The following is a 23526-nucleotide window of genomic DNA, read 5'->3' as shown; positions in this document are numbered from 1 at the left end:
CTCCATTTTGAGGAACTTCCTCCTGCCTAGTAAATCCCTATCCCTGACTAGCATTTCATGAAGGATCTGAACCGTTCTCTCTTCACTCTTTCTTCAGATTCCTCTGTCTCTTCACCAGTCATCTTAGCTTTTTATGAAGACTCCTTTTGCTGAATTTCCTATTATTTGTTGTCTTCCCCAATTAATATATAAGCTCCTTGTAAATAGGAATGGTCTTAGTTGTTTACATATGAATCCTCAGCACAGTAATTAATAATTCTCTTCAGTTTTTTTTCAATCTCTATTATCTATCTCTTTATCTCACTATCAATGGCTCTATCCACTTGTATCTCCATATCCATATATATCACTATCTTTATCTCTATCCATCTTACTCAAACTATTCAATCTGTCATTTATCTCCCTATCTCACTATATATATTTCTATCTCTCTCAGTCTCTATCCATAATGTCATTTCTCTTTTTATCTCACCATTTCTTGTCTCTATCCATCTCTACCACGTATTTCTTTATCTCACTATCTTTTATCGCCATCCATATCTCTTCTTTTCTATCCATCTCTAACTCTATATCATCTCTCTCCTTTCCTCTCATCTTTCCTCTCCTGTCCTGTCCTGTCCCATTCTATCCTATCCAATCCTGTCCTATCGTCCCTATCTGTCTCTCTTTTTTCTCCTCTCCCTCTCTCCCTCGCTCTTTCTTTCTCTCAGAGGCATAACTATAATGCTTGCTCATTTTTATTAGTTCATGTTCAATGTTGGGACATAGTTAAGCACAAGCAAGTCATTGACTATTTAGAGGAGGCTCTAACAAAACAAGAATATATAGATAGTGATGAAACCAAGCACAGTGACACTTAGCTTCTCTGACCTACTCCTTTCCAGTTTCTAAAATATCTGGTCACTAGATCATCAGGGAATGATGACTTGGAGTCTTAGTCACTTCCCAGTCATTTTCCCAGGACATACATATGGGAATTTTTCTGCTCCTGGATCTCCTGCGTGCAGACTGCTATTTGGCAGCTGACCAAATCTAGCCAGCAGCCTGTTTTTGTACAGACAGCAAAATGAGGATATTTTTTTTTTACATTTAAAAGTAAAAACACAAAAAAACAAAAAACCCTTTTTTGAAAATATAAAAAAAATTCTTAGCTTTAGATGCAAAAACAAATCAGCCATATCAACAGTGTATTTTCCAACTCCTCCTCTAGATAGCTATGAGCTTCTGGATCAGGAAAGTTGGGGGTCAATCAATCAAGTTTCAGGGACAGTTTTGTCCTATCACACACTATCTATGTGACCACAAGCAGGTCACTTAAAAACTCAGTGCCTCAGGCAACTTTTAAACACAGTAGAATGCTGGCAGTTGTCCAATCAATGGATAAATATACTTTTCAAACTGGGAATTCCCTATTAAGCAGTAACTCCAGATCCACAGGGCCTTTCCCTTTTATAGCATATTTTCTCACCTGATGCTATCAGCAAAGGAGTGAAAGAGAAGAGTCAAAATTAAGAAGCTGAACCAAATGTAGGAAAGAAAAAAATGTTGTTAAATTGAGTCTGATTCTTCGAAACTCCATTTGGGGTTTCCTTGGCAAAGAAATTGGAGTGCTTTGCCATTTTCTTTTTCAGCTTATTTTTACAGATGAGGAACTGAGGCAAACAAGATTAAGTGACTTGCTGAGAAGTGTCATACGAGGCCTGATTTGAACTCAGGAAGATGAGTTTTCCTGACTCCAGGACAGGTACACTGGGCACTTGCATACCTGCTGTCACAAAGATTGCCAGTTTCTTTTTGGAGGCACCTTCAGCCTTAACTATACAGTCAATTAAAAGGGCTTTTCCTAACCATATGGTTATCATACCAGAACCAGTTACTGAATGTTTACACATACCCTTAAGGTTTCTCCAAGGCCTGTCTATCTTCATGGTTCTCCCATAAGATGGTTTCCTATATTCTACATGTAAGGAGATGATATTGGAGGCAATTTCTGCATGTCCCAAGCATGTTACATTTATATAGGTCTATCATCAAGTTTCACTCTGTTGAAATGTCTTTAATTTTTTCCTTCCTCTCTATTTATACAGCTACTATCATCCTAGTCCAGTCCATAATCTCCCTTACAGATTATTGCCACAGACTCTTCCATGGTTTGCCTATTTCTAGTCTCTCAAGAACTAAAATGATTCCCTACCACTATCAACCTGACCACCCTATCTGTTCAACATTATTCTACTCTATCTTACCACATATACCTTTTTTTGTTCCCATTGGGTTGGTTTCAATATATCTTCTCTTGAATCATGTTATTCCCATCCCTTGGTTGCCCTTCTTCCTCAGCTATTCATCTGCTTTTCAAAATCCTACTAATCTTGCTAGGCAAAGCTTTAGCTTTACCTTCTTCATCGAGTGAGTTTAAATATTCAGGTTCTCTCGGATCTTCTTCTATTGTAGTTAGAACCATTCATGAGAGGTTTGGGTTATTCTCACTTAATTCATTCTTCAGGTTCCTCTGTCTCCTCACCAGTCATCTTAACTCTCTATGAGAAACCCTGTTGCTGAGCTCTCCTTTATTTGTTGTCTTCCCCAATTAATGTTAGCTCCTTGTAGATAGGGATGGTCTTAGTTGTTGACATAATAATTAGCCTTAATAATTTTCACTCTCTCTACATCTCTTTCAATTTCTTTCTATCTGTCATCTAGCTTTCTATCTCATTCTCTAATGGTGTCTCCATCCATCTTTCTATCACTAGATCCATCTCTGTCTCTCTAGCTACCATAATGATGATTCCTTGATAGTTGTGGAGCATCTCTCTGGTAAGATAGAAGGTGCTTGAAGGCATGAATAACATCTTATATTGTTTTTGTGGCCTCCATAGAGCTTATATCAGAGTGGAAACTTAGTAGAAGCTTAATAAATATATCATAGTTCATAGATAAAGAGCTAGAAGGGAATTATGTAATATAATTTAACAATATAATATGATACGATAATATAATGTAGCAATATGTTATATATGATAATAATGTCTGTAATATAATAACAACAATATAGCAATGCATGATATATAATATAAATTAATATAATATGTAACATATGACATATATGTATAATATATAATTACAATATAAAAAGCCATTTAAACCAACTCTACTATTTCATGAATGAGAAAATTGAGACTCAGAAAGGGTAAATGATTTGCCAAAGATCTCAAAATAATAACTGGCAAAGGTGATATTTGAACCTGGACTCTCTGATTCTAAGTCCTTGTTGACTGACTGTGTTTTTTTTTTCGTATTTTATTTTTGAAATAAATTTTTGTGGATATATTTAGTTGTCACATCAGCATTTTTCCCCCAGTACTCTTTCTCTTTCCCAAAAGGATACCCGAAAATATAATTAAAGTGTGTATGTGGGAGGGGGAGAAGAACATGATTAGTAAAACTCATCATTAGCTTTAATAATTCTCTAAAAATAAAAATTGTCTTAGAATATATGCAGTGATAACTGTGGAATGCAAATGCACCTATGGAATAACTCTGCAAAAGAGTGTGGGGGGAAGAGAATTGTCTTCTTATATCTCTTCTTCGGTGCTATTCTTCCTTGTAATGTTATTTTTGATTGTTTTGTGGTTATGTTCTTTCCATTTTCATTACTGTAGTCATTATGCATGTTATTTTCTTGGCTCTCCTTATTTTACTCTGCATCAGTTGATGTAAGTTGTTTCAGACTTCTCTGCATTAACATGTTTGTCTTTTCTTACATGTAGTAACATTTCATTACATTCATGGACCATAATTTGCTTAGCCATTTCCCAATTGATAGACATTTATTTTGTTGATTGATTGTTATAGAAACAAGGCTAGTTGTTCCAGCCAGAAATTAATAGTTAGATTATACCCTGTTACTTGGTGGGGGGGGGGGGAACTCAGACTTGCATGCACCAGATTTTAAACTAAAGAAGAAAATTGAAATAAACTAAGCTATGCACTGTAGTTTTTGTTTTTGTTTTTTTTTTTGCTCATGTCAGCATACAAAAGGGGAAAACATGTCACATACATTTTTTCCATATGTCTCAAAAGAGAAATATTGCCATACATTATAATATTCATTAAAACATTTTTCTGTTTTAATTTTTCTGTTCCACCTCTATAGATGCCATGAATCTTCATAGTATTGGGGATCTATTTTTTTTTGCAATTCATTTTTCTCCTTACTTTTCTTGCAGTCAGGTTTTCTAATAGTCGTTTTTCTATGTCAAGTACTTTAATTAAAATTGGAAAGAAAAATCTGATTAAAATCTAAATTGACTTTTTCTGCAGTCATGTAATTTATGATTGAAATAGCTATATTTAATTTTTAAAAAATTCTTCTTGCTTATAATTTGAGAAATGGAAGGAACTATGAACTTCAATAATCCTAATTTGGGAGATAGCACTAACTCAATATCGAGCAGTGAATGAATAATAGGACCTGGTGTGAATATCCAGAATGATTTAATTTCTGAACAATTCCCAATGACAAGCCCACAATTCTTCCCAATGGCCCATATTTGCAATGCTGATCTTTTACCTAAAGGAAGTCCTAAAGTTGAAACATTTTTGAATTTATACTGATTGGTAGATACTATAGAAAAGTCAATTCTGAATCTTCAGAAGAAATAGATAAAACATCCCTTGGGATATGGTGCATGTCTTGCCTATTTAAAAAGAGGTCAATTCCTTACAATAACCCAGATGGCCCTCTAGGGGAAAGTGAGTCAGGAGATCTTGCACAGCCCTCCTTCACAAAAATCTAACTTATTTTCATGTCATGATACCACCTCCTTAATGTCATGATCTTCTTTGAGAATTAAGGACAACTGATAACCTCACAAAAACCTCATAAAATAAGTAGTGTTAATATCATTATTCCCATTTTAGAGAATCTTAATCCCATTGTGAAGGTGACAAACTGTGACACTCTCAGAGGATCAGCTCTAGAAGGAGCTGGAAGAAGCCCCAGAAATCACCTAGTCCAAAAGAATTGTTTTATAGAGGAAGAAAACTGAGACTTAAGTTACACATTAAAAAAACATCAAAGGCAAGATTTGAACTCTGGCACTCTTATTCCAATATCAGTGATCTTTCCATTGTATTAAGCCACAGTCAGAAATTGTGTCTGGGGCAAATTCAGGTGAGTGAGGGAAAGGGGTGGTAGTGCCAGCATAGAGGACTTTCCATCTTTGGGTTTAGTCAGTCCTCCCTGGAAATAGGTGATTATCACAAAGAAGAGAATCAGGTCCTTTTCCTTGAAGAGCCTGAGGAAATTAACAGCAGCAGGAGGAGGGTTGCTATAGGAAGAAGACCTTGTGGATGGAATCTTGTGGATGGGCCAGTGTGACAAGATGCCATCATTATGTCTTTTCAGTTCATTGGACTGGTATTTTAATTTCCTTAAAGTACTGTCTGGTTTGCTTGGTGGTATTTTCAGAGAGGCTTTAGACGACAGGCCAAACCCTTTGACCCACAGAAACAGTTGATTAGTCTGTACTAGTTTCCTACTCTCTGTCTCAGGTGGGTGAATTCCTATAAAAATCGATAAAAGTGATTAGGTTTTTCTGAATTGGAAGGGAGGCCAAAAGGGACAAAGGTAACTACAACAGTTAGCGTTTATAGGAGAGGGAAAAGTCATTAGCTTTTGTTATTTTTAAAGCTTAGTTTTTGAGGGTCACACGGTAGAGCTGGCCCCACTGCTATTTTCTATAGTTCAAAATGATCTGCCTTGGGCAGAGGTCACCCCGTGGTATCAATTACTTGCTGCTACCTGGAAAATTGAATTTCATGCCCTGCAGTAGATCTGCTTTCTTCTCTAGCTTGAATGGCAACTGTTCCCCTATTGATAACAAGAATAATTCATTCGCTTTGAGTGATTAGAATCCCAAAGCTCCCACATTCAGAAAGGTGCCTGGCCCCAAAATGTGGTGCACTAATATGCTGAGGACTAGAACAAAGGCCCTCTCTTTGGCCTCTCCCTAACCTTTTAAGATATTGTTTGGTCTCAGATTTGTTGGGTCAGCCTAACCTCTGGCTACAGCTGGAGCTTGGGTTAGCCCAGTTTTCTCTGTGGACTTCCCCATGGAAGAAGACAAGCCAAAGCTGGTTAACAGACTGAGAATGCCTTCCTGCATCTATCTGCAGGTTGTAGAGAAAAAGAGTGAGAGGTCCGGTGACAGCTTCAACTGTATTTAATTTTGACTGAAAAATAGCATTGCCATTTTGTGATATTTGCTTTTCTCTGTGTGTGTGTTTCTGTCTTTGTCTCTCTGTGTATCTGTTTCTCTTTGTGTCTTTCTGTGTTTCTTTTTATCTCTGTCTTTGTCTCTCCCTGTCTCCATACCCCTCCATGTTTCTGTTTCTCTGTGTTTCTCTTTGTCTCTTTTTCTGTCGCTCTGTCTCTGTTTCTTTCTGTCTATGTCTTTGTCTCTGTGCCTTTCTCTTTCTCTTCCCCACTCCTTCTTCTGTCTCCCTTTTCTTTCTCTTTCTCCCTCACTCCACAGTGACTGAAAAAGTGAGGTATAATTTGCTTTTTAAGTCATGTCTAAGAGTCATACAGAAAGGGAAATAAAACAAACTCTTGTTTACCTTTTCATTATTGCTCTGAGAGAGCTTGACCCAAGGTAGGCTTGTGAATTACAAAAATCCCAGAAATTCTGAATTGTGGACCACCAAGTATATAATACATATCTTGAAAAAAAAACCATGAAACATAGAGCTGTATTCAAGGAGGACAAAAAGTCTGAAATGAAAAATAAATTAGCTGAAGAAAGTATATGAACAACAATGAAAGAAAACAAACAATGGTTTAGAGTAGAAGGCTTGAATTCAAATCCCTATTCTGCTCTTTGCTTTCTGTGTGATCTTGGTTAGGTCATATAACTTTTCTGAGCCTTCCTTGTCTATAAAAATAGATGGTTGGAATATATGTTCTTTAAGGTCTCCTCTATTTTTATATATGTACATACATACATATGTATATATGGAATCTGGAAAGTTCATCTTCCTGAGTTCAAAAGTTACTAATTATGTGACTCTGAGCAAGTCACTTAATGCTGCCTGCCTCAGTTTCCTCATATGTAAAATGAGCTGGAAAAGGAAATGGGAAACCAGTCTAGTATTTTTGCCAAGAAAACCCCAAATGGGGGGAGGGGTCACAAAGAGTCATTCACAACTAAACAACTACAGCACTTCCCTATTTGGGTTTTTCTTAACAAAGATACACATACATATATTGTACATGTGTATATGTATGTATATATGGATGTGTATTTGCATATATTCATACACATATATGTATATGTAAACATACAAATATACACATATATATATATGTATATATATTATATATAGTATATATACTATGTAGACTATGTACTATATATAGTATTCACACTAAATATGTATATATATATTATATATATATATATAGTTTATGGATAGAAGATAGCTAGAAAGTCAATCAAATAGATAGAAGATAGATAAATAGATAGAATAGTGAGAGTCTGATATATACCTCTGGAGAAGCTCGGGAGTTTGTTTTTTGCCTTTTTCCAGACTGTGGAACATCTGTAGACATTTTATAAATCGTTCTGGTTGGCTAATCACATGGTTAGAAGATGCTTTTTTTTTTTTTTTTTTTGGTCGCCTATGTAGCCAGAAGCATTGTTTTCCAAGAGTCCTGGGCCTGTTTCAGCCACCATTTTTCATCAAATGATTCTTTTGCTCACAGTGAGAGACCAAACTGTAAGAGAAGAGAAGTCACAAGGCCTTTTCTTTCTAAGGCCACAGGGACCCAAGAAATGGACCTCAGTACTTGAATTTTTTTCTTTTAGCCTTTAAGGGAGGGAGATTGGAAAAGACCTTGGGATTTTCAAAAGATTAGGCCATAAAAAAATCAGATGTCAGTACTGCATTGATCCTCCACTAAGCAAAGAAAGGACCTTTGATATTCCAGGACAGCTAATCTAAGAACTTATCTGGCATTGATACTGCATTTGAACACAAAGTTAGAGGGACCAATGCCAATTTTAAACCTCTTTCCCCAGAGACTGAAGTGATTTAGAGAAGAATATGCACTCCAAAGCAATGTTTGTAGTTTAGTCTTACTATATATGTGAAATAAATATGCTTTGTAAAAGATAATCTTATATTAAATGTTTAAATGGAACTGGAGATGGGGGGGGGCACTAGTCGCTGGTTCCTGAACAATAATGGGAAACACAACTTGGGCTTGAGTAGATGACGGCAAAGAAAGACATGACTATAACACCCTTAGGTTGCCTAAGGTTCCAAGCTTGCTTTGAGAAAGCAAAAATGTATGAATATTATGGAATATTATTGTTTGGTAAGAAATGACCAGCAGGATGATTTCAGAAAGGCCTGGAGAGACTTACACGAACTGATGCTGAGTGAAATGAGCAGGGCCAGGAGATCATTATATACTTCAATAACAATACTATATGATGACCAATTCTGATGGACCTGGCCATCCTCAGATATGAGATCAACCAAATCAGTTCCAATGGAGCAGTAATGAACTCAACCAGTTATGCCCAGCAAAAGAACTCTGGGAGATGACCAAGAACCATTACATTGAATTCCCAATCCCTATATTTTTGCCTGCCTGCATTTTTGATTTCCTTCACAGGCTAATTGTACAATATTTCAGAGTCCGATTCTTTTTGGTCATGTATACTTATTGTGTTTCTAATTTATACTCTAATATATTTAAAATCTATTGGTCATCCTGCCATCTAGGGGAGGAGGTGGGGGGAAGAGGGGGAAAATTGGAATAAAAGGTTTGGCAGTGGTCAATGTTGTAAAATTACCTGTGCATATAACTTGTAAATAAAAAGCTATGAAATAAAAAAAAGAGAGAGAAAGCTAAAATGTGCATATGCGTGTGTGTGTTGTGTGTGTGTGTGCTAGACAGAAATAGAAAGAGATTCATAGAAATATGAAAAAATATGAAAAAAAGTGAAAATATGTGAAGAAAGATAATGTGGTAGAGTAGGTAACTAGGAGACACAGTGGATAGAGCGCTGGGCCTAGAGTCATGAAGACTCATTTTCCTGAGTTCTATTCTGGTCTCAGGTACTTACTAGCTGTGTGACCCTGAGCAAGTCATTTAATCCTGTTTGCCTCAGTTTCCTAATCTGTAAAATGAGCTGGAGAAGGAACTGGCAAACCATTCTAGTATCTTTGCTAAGGAACCCCAAATGGGGTCAGGAAGAGTTGGCCACCACTGAAAAATTACTGAATCATAACAATGTGGCAGAGTAGATTGAGTATTGGCCTTTGAGTTAGTAAACCTGAATTCAAGTTCTGACTCTTCTATATAACTATCTATATGACCAAGAGCAAGTCATTAAAACTCTTCATCTAAAAAGTGGAGATGATCATAATCCTAGTCTCACAGGGTTTTTGTAAGGAAAATGATTTGTAATTAAAAATTTTTAAAATGTGATCTCTTGAAGGGCATCAACATTGAAGTCTATCTAGTAAAAAATTCAGATAGATTGTAAACATATTAACATAGATTCTCTCTCTCTAATGAAATCCATCATAACCCAAGCCCTTCATGCCTTCCTATCTTGGCCAATTCTTATACAGATTTTCTTGTGAATTAATTATAACTTTCTAGAAATATATTTTCTTCCCGTATCCAAAAGATACCAAAGAAGCCCTTGAGCTATCCATTTGTCATCCTTACTCCTGGACATATGATCAGCCCTCTTTTCTTCTTATCATGAATTTCCTAATAACCTTTTATTTTCATTTTCCTTTTTAAGTTCTTCATTGGTTATATCTTACAATTGTTCATATATATACATCATAGGACTTTTCATTGCCCTCTGATAGGACTAATTTTTAATTCTTTTCTTTTTACATTTTTAATTCTTTAGAGAATTTTAATTCTCCATTTGTGTTCCAAGACTCACTGCCTTCTGATAAAGTCCAGTAGAATGTTAATATTAAAAAGGCGGGCCTTTGTTTCAGAGAAAAGTTTGGGGTCATCAAGGAAGTTTTGCAAATTTCCAATAGTCAATCCAACCCACTGTCCTTGAGTTCAGTTCACTGTCCATTTATAACATCTGTCCCCGATTAGAATACTTTTGCTAATTTCCATTTGGACAGTCAAACCCACCCAACCCATCATAAAAAAATTTATGGGGGAGGAGAGCCTGCTATAAGTTATAAGTGTTCAAACACCCAGGGTGGGCAGGAAAAGTCTCCATTCCTTGTTTACTAAAACCTAGAGTAATGGGAGACAGAGCTGTGGGGAAATGTTGCTGTTAGTTGCCAGAGGGAAAACAAATGTTTCCTAGGAAAGGGCTTCTTTTCTAGTCTGGGATTCTAGTTCTGAAGTCCTCAAATTATCTCCTCTCAAACCATTCAAGAAGTCAATAAAAATCATTAATTTGTATAGCAAACATTGTGTTAAGCATTAGGGAAACTTTTAGATATAGCAGGTCATGCTCTACCCCTCTCTGTCTGCTGACCATTAGGAAACATAAAGGGACACAGTACTAACACAAAATAAATAGAATTTCTGCCTGATTAAATAGAACTGCTGACTTTTTAAAGTTTGGTTTTGTGATTTTTAATGGAAACTCAAATTTACAGTGGAAAAATGCAATTTTAAAAATCAAAATAAAACATGTTTATGTTTTATACTTTGGACTTACCCATGAATTTCCTGGAAGATCCTTGAGAAACACCAGTTCTCTGCTGTTCAAACTTTGAGAGTCAGTGTTGGGTACCAAGATTAAACTGGTGTAGGGGTTAGATTTGTGAATTGGCAAGGAATAGAAAGGGTTTATGACAAAGAATGTAAGTGGTGGGGGTGGGAGGAGGTGGAGAGAGAAACAAAGGCATGAAACACTGAGGACCACCAGGATGAGATCATGGAAAGTTCCTGAGATATCAGGTAATATTATACTAGCAGTGGCTTGATCATATTTACTGACCAATCCTAAGGTAGTAGTATTTGTGTGTTTGTGTGTGTGTCTGTGTGTGCCATAATAGAATGCAGTGAAGAGGAAGAAAAGTCCTCAAGATTCCAGTACCACATGCTGTGGAGAGAGGAGGCGGAGTGGAGTTGAGATGGACTCGAATGGGATTGGGACTATCCTTATTAAGCAAAAGAAGCTAGCTGAACCTTGGGAAAGGAAATAAAGTCAAGTTTCCAGAAGAATGTTTGGCTATAAAATAACTTCATTCCCATCTCTATACTTTTGTACATGTCATTCTGCTTTCCTTACTACCAAGTTCTGAGGAATTGGTCTAGGATTCAAGCCAAGTAAAGACCTTGGCTTTCTGGAAGATTAGCTACTTTGCAGATCTGTACTAGGAGAATATAGATCTTGTTAACAACAACAATAATAAAATAACATTAGAGCTTAGCATGTGTATGTTAACAAAGTATAAATTACTTTATAATTATTATTGCATTTGATTCTTACACTTACCTGAGAGTAGGTATTATTATTGTCCCCATTTTACAGATGGTGAAACTGAGGTTAAGTGACTTGCTCAGGATCACATAGCTAGTATCTAAGGCCAGATTTGAATTTATATTGCCCTAACACAAGGTCTGGGGTATCTATTCACTGTACCACCTAACTAGATCTAATCTTTCATTCTACCTTAAGATGAGGAATCTCTGATATCTTTCTTTTTATCCCTTTCAGTTCTGGAATCATAATCATTTAATTCTGTATTTGCTCTTGGAAAGGTGTGCCCTATGACTCTATTGGGTCTCCCAGTAATTTTCCAAATGAAAAATAGTCTTTCCTGATCAACACTACCCCACATGTATTGTCTACCTCATTGGAAAGTAAACTCGAGGTCAGGGACTTTATTTTTTTATTTGTATCCTCCAAACTTAACAAAGTACTTGAGCAAGTGCTTAATAGATACCCTTTCATTTATTTATTCATTAATTTCCTTCTAATCATCATTTCTATAGTATCATAGAAAGAGATGGGGACAAAGAGCAAAAGTTAAAATCCCACCTCTTATCCTCTATGGGTAACATTGGATGAATCCGGTACCCTTTCTAGGTTCTGGTTTCCTCGTGTGTAAAATAAGATCATTGCCCTCGATGATTTCATATTCCTTCCCCTCTAGACCTAGGATTGTAAGATATTCACTGAGCCCCCATGCTTTCAGGATTCAGATATCTGCCCAACCCCAGTTCTGAATGTAGCTCCACCCAAAAACTTCCGGGAACAAATTCAATCACTCCCTAAGGGAGAGAGGGTAATGTTATAGACTAAGGAGGAGGAGATGGGGTGTTTAGAGAGGGAAAGAGATCTGACAGTGAGGAGTTGGGGTTTCTGAGAGATGGGCTGAGCGAGAAGAGGGAGACAGTTGGAGAAGACTGGGGTAGACAAAATCCCAACATCCTGATGAAAGGGGGAGCAGAGGTAGCCAACTCTTTGTCTTTCAGTAGTACAACTGAGACTTAAGGGAATTTCTCAAGTGCCCTTCCAAAAAAAAAAAAAAATTGCTTCTCTAAAGCCTTCTACCCTTGTCCCATGGATCTTTCCTTGTTCACTGAGGTATTTTGTTAATTTTAATTTGTTTACATGAGTTCATTTTTCATTGTTCTGATGAATCTGATTAAAATGCCACCCGAGTATAATGGGGAAGAGGGGGTTCAGAACCCTGAGTAGGTTTTATATTTCATAGAATATTGAAACTAGGACCTCATTCATGGTTCAGCAGTTAAAGAGATCACCTGGGGACATATTTTATGAACCATTTTATGTTATATGTTTCATAGCTGAAGTCCCAAAGGCTGAATCAGAATAGAATTCAGGGCTTGCTTTCCATCTTCTTTCTATCTTCCTTTGTCTTAATCGCTCCCTCCCCATCCAGTGTATCTATTATTCCTTTGTATTAGGTATTATCACCCAGTGTGGCTGCTAGTCAGACGAGGTTGTTCATCTCCACATTTGCTGCTTCCCCTCTCTCTCCCATCCTGTCTGCAGAAGAAACAGGAAGAAAGGTGTGAATGAGGAAAAAGAGTAGAAGCTGGAGCAGGAGTTAGAGGTAGTTCATGATGGAAGTTTTAGACCTTGCTTCTTTTTGGTTGAATGAAATGGAAAAGAAGATCAAGTTAGTGAGCTGCTAACAGCTCAGTTAAACAACTAGGAGCTCTATTGAAAACCTGTGGGAGTGAGTAAAGTAAGGAGCTTAGGGACAGTGGTGACTAGGGTCAACTGCACTAGCCCTCTTACCATTTGGTCCCAATTGACATCACTCCCAGGGCCTTTAAACATCTGTGGCCCCTATGAAGGGAGACTTTAAGGATAGAGAGATGCTTGAGACAGACAAATGCACCACAGGGCGATTATAAGCAGTTTTGAATCCCAGTGTAAATAGCAAGTTATAAAGTATCTGTGTCCTGTTCCACTTTGACTGGAATATAGCAAGCGTATTAAAGAATTGATAAATAGGACTATGTAGAGAATAATTTTACATATATTTATATATTTGTATCTAATGGTAGCCATCTCTAGGGCAGGGAAAAGAAAAAAGGGGGGAAAAGAGATTTATATGATAACTTTATTATATATTTAAAAGGAAAAGTAAATTGTGTATAATAGATTTACTGTTTCATGTGCAGTCATATTTTTTATTTAACTGTGTTATGGAAATTCTCATTGTCTTTCATAAATGAAAAAATAATATAAACACTACTTCTGAACTGGCTCTTTCCTTCTCTCCTGCTAGAACTGAAAAATTTATTGGGGAAGAATAGGATGCTCACATGAGGGAGGTGGGGTAGAAGGAAGGTTGCCTCAAGGGTTGGAACTGGGAATGGGTAGAATAACCTAGGTTATAATGCATAACTCTTATTTTTTATTATAGCTTTTTATTTACAAGATAAATGCATGGGTAATTTTTCAGCCTTGACAGTTGCAAATCCTTTTGTTCCAACTTTTTCCTTTCTTCCCCCCACCCTTTGCCCCAGATGGCAGGTTGGCCAAAACATGTTAAATATGCATAGCTCTCTTTTTTTAAAGTTTCTAGGTTTTTATCTTAACTAATGCAGCATCTCCTAGGGTGATGAAGTTTGGAAGGGTTCCCCTTAACATCAGAGCAGGAACAGATATCCTCTGACTGTTTCCTCTCACCATTATGATATTTTTAATTGGCTGTTGAGCCAGAACTCATCTCCCAGCCCCCATGAGCACATAATCTCCTAGGAAAGTCAATGCCTAGAATGGGGCTGTCTCCTATCTGTATCTTCTTTCCTTTGGAACTAGGGCTTGTGAGATTCAGAAGGCAACTGGCATCTTCTCTTCTTCCTGGGCATCTACACAATGGGATGTTGGCTGTTAGGGCAGTTACGTTAGACACAGAGGCAGAGTAACTAAGAGGAAAAAGCGGAGGGATGAGGAAAGACAGAAAGAGACAGAGACAGTGACTGAGAGACAGAGAAAGAGACAGACAGATTCAGACAGTCAGAGAAGAGAGAGACAGAGATAGAGAGACAGGCACAGAGAGAAGCTGATAGAGATTTATGACATATTCCTTTCAGAATTATTCTACTTTTCTTAAAGAGCTCACATTTTAAATAAAGGGGAGTGGAAACCAGAAAAAAAAACCGGTTTTGGTCCAGCATATTTCTGGGGAGGTGGGTTGTTCTTAAGGAAAGTGTGGATTAACAAGCTTTTATCTGGAGCAATGATTCTGTAAAGGGGTTAGATTTGAAGTGGTACGTTTGTAGCTTATAATTGTAGTAGTCCAGTGAAAGAGTCAGATAATATCAGAGAATTGACAGATCCCATGGACTTATCCCTCTGCAAGGATTGTACTTCATTTACATGGACAAACAGAATAGATCTAGAGTTTTAAAATGGGAAAATCAACCAATATCAGAGAGCAATCTGTGGACATGGTGCCTGGGAAAGAGGCTGTGACATTTGGAGATGGCAGAGCTCTGGACTGAGACCCTGAGGAAGCAAACCTGGGCAGGCTTCCTATTGGTCCTCAGATAAGCTCAGAACCTTTCCCAGAATGAGTAATTAGGCTTCAGCCAAGGATATCTGCTGATCCAGAAGCTGAAAGCTATAATTTATCAAAGGACAATGTACCCTGAAAAAAGAAAAAGAAAAAACAGACTTGGAAAGTTGAGCCCAGTAACTTGCCTAACTAAGACAGCTCGGGGATGTCATGAAAGAACATCAAGAGCCCTGAAGCATGTAAATTGCCCATCCATACATGCTCCCTTTGTGTGGGCCCGTCATGTTCAATCTCTGTACTTGCTCACTCTCGCCATTGATGGTGTATATATTTGCAGGAAGGTCCGCACTAAGGGGAAGAATGTTCTGTTGTAAATCTAGCTACTCTTTGGCTTTGAGCTGCTTATGTCCTTTGACTATTGAAAGGCAAAAGCATTTGTGGGAGCTTGTGAGCTTTAGTTTGGGAGAATATCTCAAATCTGAGTAGCCATCCCCCCCTCTGCTCCTCTGCCTTCAAGTGGAGGGAGAGCCCACAGGAGTATTACTATCCCCAGATCCACTGGCAGAAGGGCTTAGGGTGCATCACTGGCTAGAACAAACAAGAGAATCTATTTTTGTCTTTTTATCCACAATGAATTGATTGTATATAAAGCAGAACTGAAATTTCACTGGCATGGGGAATTGCTTTCACCAACACATATCTTTATCTTCTGTGCAACTAATAATTTATAGAATTTCCCAGGGCTCTGAGAACTTAAGTAAATTCCCCTGGATTCCAATTCAGGTGGCCCCTGAAGCCAGGTTATCTTTATCCTTGAGGTTAGCTCTCTAACCATTACTCTACTTTGCTTCTCGCCTTATATATTGCTTTTGTTGTTCAACTGTATCCAACTCTTCATGTCCCCATTTGGGATTTTTTTGGCAAATTTACTGAAGTGGTTCGCCATCTTACATTTGAGGAAACTGAGGCAGTCAGTGTGAATTGTGAAGTGACTTGCTCAAGGCCACACAGCTAGTAAGTATTTGAGGGAAGATTTGAATTTACAAAGATGAGTCTTCCTGATTCCAAGTATAGCCCACTCTTCACTAACTAAATCTAGTCCACTCTGCCAACTAACTGCCTCTTATCCATTGCTGTAAGGGCTTTAAAATGATTGCTGGATTGGATTTATGTGTTCCCACAGTTACATTCTCTGCACATAGTAGATCATATTAACTGAGAATAATATTTGATTTTGTGATATTTCCAAGAGAGGGAAGCTTAGTATTAATTGATGTTTCTTAGTAAGTAGATACCAATAATTTATTTTATAGAAAATCCAAAAATAAATCTGCATTCCAAAGTTATACAACTCTTTATTTTGTCTTAAACTGTAGAATAATGGGGGGAAAGCCCCAATAGCCCAAAGTCCTAAGATGGCAGCTCCCCTGATCCATCCAGAAACACTTCCTTTGGATAATTGCACCTGAAGGATTAACCTTGATCACTGTTCCGAATGAATAAGTGAATGGCATTCTGACCTGGGATGTCTCCAGTCCTTATTTCATCGGAATACCCCCAACTGATTTGTGAAGACAGTTTCTCATTAATTAGTATATGCCATGTATGGCTTCTGGCCTATTTCTATTTCAATCCTGCAGATAAGACACAACCTCATTGTGTTATGGATTTAGGGATTCTTAGAACTGAGGGTGAAGTAAGATGTACCATGGAGATTAATCCAATCCCCTCATTTTTCAGGTAAGGAGATGATATAAAGTTATGAGGGAAGGGAGCAACCAGCACAATTTTGCCATTTCTCTTCAAGAGCAGGGGATAAAAATGTTACCAGGAGAGTTTCATGTTAGTGAGGACAAAGGTCAACCTCAAAGTTTTATTGTTTTAACAAAAAAAATAGATTGCATCAGCAGATATGTACTGGCATATGTCACAATGACAGGTAGATACATCTTAAAACAAACATGATTCAAACAAACCAGTCTGAAAGAACTCGTCCCTCCTATTAGATCATCGAGTTCATCCCCTTGTCGAGACGAATCGAATCCCCAGGTACGAGGAAGAACATTTGATCTTAGCCAGAGGCCTAGAGGATTCTGACTTTTCCCTTGCCAGAGCTGATAATATCTCAAGTAACTCGAGCAGCCTAGATGACATAAGAAACAATTCTTTGATCCATAAGGATACTAATAGTTAATACAAAGGAGACTGAGGTTCCTGAATTGAGTATTTGATAAGGGTCTAAAATAAGAAAGAACTATTTAATTTTTTTAGCAGTATGGTGTTTTTGTTGTTTGTTCACGAACCACCAAATCCCAGAGCTTAACTCTCAGGATTTTTGTATTTAATGGAACAAGAGAGGTGAGCGACCCTAATAACGAGTTGAAACACATCCAGAAAAAGGCAAGCAGGATGATGAGGGGTTACAAACCATGCCCTGTAATAATACAGTGCTTTAAGGTTAGCAAACTTCTTTGCAAATACTGTCTCATGAGATCCCCACAACAACCTTGAGAGGTAGGTGCCATTTTTACTCCCATCTTACAGCTGAGGAAACTGATAGAGATTATGTGACTTGCTCATATCATATAGCTAGTGTTTGAGGAAGAATTTGAACACACATCTTCCTATTTCCATCTCTGGGTATTTTATTTTGCTGTCCCCTCTCAGAATATTTTCCATCTTTCTATTCAGGTATTGTCTTCCCTGGTGTCCTTGAAGTCCCAAATAGAATCCTACCTTCTAGAGGAAGTCATATTATTATCTAATTTCAAAATGAAGAGAGGAAGAAGGGATAATTAGATTTTGGAAAGATTAGGTTGGCTTTGGATGACCAATGAATAATCTGGGGGCACTGACTGGATTGGAAAAACCAGGATCTCCAAATTTCAAAAACTAGGAAGACCCCAGAGACAAACTGCACCTGCTTTGCAAATTTTCCCAGGACCCAATGGGCAAATTTCTGTCAGTGTGCAACATTCTGACTGCCATAAATTGACTTATACCCTGATACTGAGTCAATCCAAAGCAGTATTCCAAGAGAGCTGAAACTTTGGTCAGACTCCATAAAATGACTAAATACGAATCAGTATAATTTATACTAAGACTGGTCTTTTTCTCTTTAAATTTATGGCAAAGGTCAGAAATAGAGAGAGGGTACTAGATGGTCTAGGGCTAGAATATAGCAGTTAGAGTGAGGAGAATCTAGATTCAAATCCTATCTCAGACACTTATTTAGTTGTATGGGCCTGGGCAAGTGACACATTTTCTTCACTTCATTTTCCTCATCCTATAAAGTTCCTGGCACATAATAGATACTTAATGTCATCTACCTCAGGTAGTTGTTGAGCAGAATGAATTTATGTGTATACACAGACAGAAATACACAGACACACTCACATACTTACATATACACACACATTGTGCTTAGCAAAGCTTGAAGCAGTATATAAGTTCAGCTATTATTATGCTGTGGAAATTTATTTCAATTTCTCAAAAGGAAAAGTCTTAAATAAACAGTAGTTGGCCCCCTTGGAATGAGCTCTTAATCACTTGTATAATGTTAATAGAGACCAGAGATCTATTGGGGTAGATACATAATTGGCTAGACATCTTGTTGGAGGCTTGAAAGTTTCCAAGTCAACACATTCTCAGGCTAGAGCTCAGACCAGACACTGACTTGGTCAATTTAGTAAATCAATAAATATTTTTAAGGGCCTACTATGTATGAGGCACTGCTCTAAGAACTGGTAAGAAAGGTAAAAGATGGTCCTTGATCTCAAACAGCTCACAATCTAACAGGAGAAACATCATGAAAGAAATTACACAGACATAAGATATATACCAGAGAGATTGGAACCAGTAGAGAACACAGGAATTAAAGGGATTTGAGAAAGTTTCCTCTAGCTGAAATTGTTTATCTGGGACTTGAGGGAAGCTAGGGAAGTCAATAGGTGGAGATAAAAAAGGAAAGGATTTCAAGCATGGAAAATAGCCAAAGATAATGTCTGGAGCTGAGAGATGAAGTATCTTGTTTGTGGAACATTTATGAGGCCGGTGTCACTGGATGGATGAATACATGGGAAGATCACATGGGGGAAGTGAGGTATAACAAGACTGAAAAGGGAAAAAGGGTTAGTTTATGAAAGCCTTTGAACACCAACAGAGAATTTTGTATTTGATCCTAGAGATGATAGGAAGGTATTGAGTTTATTGAGAGATGAGGTCAGACCTATGCTATTTTGATCTTCAACCAATTATTCCAACACTCTTCAATTTTTTCCTCGCTAAAAATGAAGATAATAAGACTAGTCACTAAAAGGCCTTTAGGGAAAAATCATTTACCAAGATCAGCTCTAGGGAGTTCAGGTTAGGGGCAAATCATTCTTTGTTTCACTGACCTTCCCTACCCTCAGCATTTTTTTATCCATAAAGTGAACATCAAAGTAAATGTGAAGGGGAAAAGAACTCTTAAAAAGGCCATGTGTCACCTGAAGTTAAATGTATGAGTTGGAGTGTTAGGCATTATTTTTAAGGTTGTACTCTACTTAACTTACCTTCATGCAGTCTCTCCTCTGGACAGACTAGACTTCTGATTGTTCCTCAGTTACCATCCATCAAACTATTATTTCTCCACATCCTTCCTCATCTCTACCTCCTTTTTCCTTCAAAGTTCAGTTCAAATGCCACCTGATTCCTACTTGAAGATTGCCGTGTTCTCTCCAGATGCGATGAACTTAAGGAAACCAGATAGACTAGGATCCTGCCCCAATATTTATTTTGTTAATTTTATTTTTAATTTTTGGAATAAAATGAGCCTTTCCATGACATAGTAAGATTAAAAAAAAAGATGATTGTAAATCTATTTGCAAACTACTACAAATCTATTATGAATAATTTGATATCATTTAAATAGATAATAAAGTTATCATGTAAACTTCTCCCTCCACCCTAATGCTTACCATTAGACATAATTATGTGTGTATATATAGATATATGTCTATATCTATATATGTTTGTGTGAATGCATATACACAGATATTTAGGTATCTATAATACATATATATGTATATTTATTCTATGCCTCTGATGCTTATTGTATGATCTTCAACCTTAAAGCTCTCTAGATTCCAAGTTTCAGAAAAGAGGCTGATTTGTTTTGACAAAGGGAGTTTCTTTTCCTGGGAGTTTCTAAATCATGTCATTTCTGTCCCTAAATTTTGCATGTATTTAAATGTATACATGTTGTTTCCCTTATAGAATTATTCTTCTTGAGGTCAATGGCAGTATTTTTGCTTTGTTTCCAATATTTGTGTGCACTTAAATGTATTTAATGTATATATACATGTATAAAAATCAGGTAGAAACTAGTTACAGATAAAAAGAATTTTATATTTTAATATTGAATAGATGAAAAATCTACTCTGCAATTAGTATTTTATAGTGATATGTCTATAAAACATATCTCTATAGGAAGATTCCAAATTACCTGAAAACTGTTTGATAGAAATTTGGCATCTTTCCCCAGAAACTACAGTATCAATGTGAGGTATAAGCTTTGGTGATGATATACTTTCAGTATGAATAACTGCTTATTCATTTTTTATTTTTAAATTCAATTTTATTTTATTTTCAATTCTAATTTTTCTCTTTCTCTGTTCTTCATGTATAGAGAAGTCAAGAAAACAAAACCCAAAACAAAATGTATAAACACACAAAACGAATTTATACATTAGCCATATTTCAGAAAGAAAAAGAAAAAGAGAGGGAGAGTGAGGGAGAAGGAGAAAGAGAGGAAGAAAGGGGGGGGGAAGGGTGGTATAGAGGATTTTCACATTTCTCATAGCTCTTGTTTTTGCTAAGTAGTTTCAGTCACGTCCAACACTGTGATCCCATTTGGAGTTTTCTTGGCGAAAATATGGAGTGGTTTACCATTTCCTTTTCCAGCTCATTTTGCACATGAGAAAATTGAGGCAAAAAAGTGTTGTGACTTGCCCAACATCACTAGTAAGTGTCTGAGATCAGTTATGAACTCAAGAAAATGAGTGTTCTGAGATGATTCCAAGCTTAATGCTCTATTCATGGAGCCACCTAGCTGCCGTTTCTGATGGGACCAGTAGATACCATTTCTCCTTTTTTTTATTCCTTTACCTTCTGCCTCCAAGATCAGAGTTGTTTAGCTGCTTAGTCCCAGCTTTGGAGAGATAGTCAAAGTGAGGAATCCAAGTAGTTGCCTCTTGAGATTAAAAACTGGAAGGAACCTTGGAGGTCATCTAGTCCAGACTTCTAATTTTACAAATAAGTAAATGGAGACACAAAGAGATGAAAAAAAAAAAAAAAACGCAAGATCACATACATATGTGATCATATAGTAGGGATGACAACCTATTTCTGAGAGTAGAGAGTGAAAAGTCCAGGAAAATGGAAAATATTTCAGTTCAAAACTTGTTGGAATCTCCTTTACTAAGAACAAGAAGTTGAAAGGGCACAGAAGTAATGTCTGTTTCCACAAGATATCAAAATTTCCCCAAATAATTTTTTTTCAAAAGTGCAGTTACATTTCCAGATGTTTCATCTGCACTCACCAAGATTTGGCACCTGGATTTGGCACTGTATAGGCACACAATCTATCGACCCCTAAGGCTGATTTCTAGATAACTTGATGGGAAGACATAGGACAGACAGAGTGGCCATGCTTCTACTCATTATTTTACTCTCCTTCCTGAGATTCATATTTGAGTTTAGCTTCCTTCCACATAGTATTTAATTTAGCATGAAGCTTGCTTGTAATGAAGAAGTATTGAGTTTTGCACCATTGCAATAAAAGCAGCATTACATTTGGCAGTGCTTATTTTATAAATACCACCTTGCCTCCTGGGTATTCTTCTGCCAGAGATGAGAATACCAGCCAGAATTTAATTAGCCACAGGTGAGTTGGCACTGGAGCACTGGTGATGTCAGAAACCTTTCAGTTCTCTACAATAAATATACATTTGTCCTAAAGATGGGGAATTTGGTGCTTTAATTTTGCAGGGTGTTTCTCCCCCCACACACACACACCCTTGGACTGCTGGGTTTCCTTCTGCCATGTTAGAAATAGTCTATATTTGTAAAGCTCCCAAATTCTTGACAGGTAGTAAGAGATAGAAGAGACTGGTATCTGCAGTGATGAAATACACATATTCAAAATCCAAGTCTCAAATACTAGAGAACTTTTCTACCTCCAGATGAAATGACAGAAAAAAAGTTAGAACTTGAAGAAAACTGAGAATTCATTGAAACCAAATTCTGAGTTTATAGGAAAGGAGGCAGAGGCCAAGAGTCTATGGTTTTGTCAAAATTAGGACCAGAATTTAGATCTTCTGATGTTTCCCACAGTTCTATCCTGGTCTTTCTTATATTAAGATATTCCCCAAATCTATATATCCTGCCCCATTCTCTCTCCTGACTTTCAGTCATACATCAATCACTGTCATGTGGACATCTTGAATTGAATGTCCTATAAACTCTAGATAGCCTTAGGGCTGCTAGGTGGTACAGTGGGTCAAGTGCTAAGCCTGAAGTTAGTCTTGAATTCAAATCTGATCTCAGACACTTAAAAGTTGTGCAACTCTGGATAAATCCCTTAACTCAATTGCCTCCCCACTCCCAACTCTATATAGTCAAAACAGACCATTATCTTTCTTCTTAAATCCATCTCTTCCCAACTTCCTTTCTGATGTCCATTGTACCACCATTTTGTCAGTCAATAATTAATAGCAAATTTGAAGGGGAAAAGATCTCTTAAAAGTGTGTGTGTGTGTGTGTGTGTGTGTGTGTGTGTTGGAACATTATTATTAAGGTCACCATCTTGGGGTCATGTTGTATTCTTCATTCATATTCACCTTACTTATCTAGTCCATTGTCAAATCATGTCATTTCTATCATAATATTTCTCTTATACACTCCTTTATCTTCTCTGACATGGCCACCACCCTAGTGCAAATCCTCACCGGCTCTTGCCTGGTTTATTGCAAAGGACTGTTCATTTTTCTTTCTTCCTTAAACCTCTTCTCACTCCAGTCCATCCTCCACTCAACTACTAAAGCAATTTTTCCTAAAGCCCAGATCAGACGATGACACCCCACCCCTCTTGCTCTCTCTCAGTGACTAAACTCCATTGGCCCAGGATTATGTGCAGGATCAAAATACACTTCTCTTTTTGACATGTAAAGTCCTTAATGATCTGGTCCCTTTCTACCTTTCCAGTCTTCTTATACCTTATGCCTCTCTAAGAACACAAAGCTAAGCAAACAGGACACTCCCATCTCCTGACCTGCCTTTACACTTGCTATCTTGCATGCTTGAAGTGCTCTTCTCTTACCTGGATTCTATTTAAGATTCAGTTTCCAACTCATTCTGAATTCTCCCTCCCGCAACCCACCCCAATTATTTTTCTCTTCTTGTTTTGTCCTTTCAGTTGGGACTAATACTTTGTGACCCCATTTGGAGTTTTCTTGGGAAAGATACTGT

The sequence above is a fragment of the Sarcophilus harrisii genome, chromosome 1 (assembly GCF_902635505.1).
Source record: "Sarcophilus harrisii chromosome 1, mSarHar1.11, whole genome shotgun sequence".
Lineage (NCBI taxonomy): Eukaryota > Metazoa > Chordata > Mammalia > Dasyuromorphia > Dasyuridae > Sarcophilus > Sarcophilus harrisii.
This window is presented reverse-complemented; position numbering follows the sequence as displayed.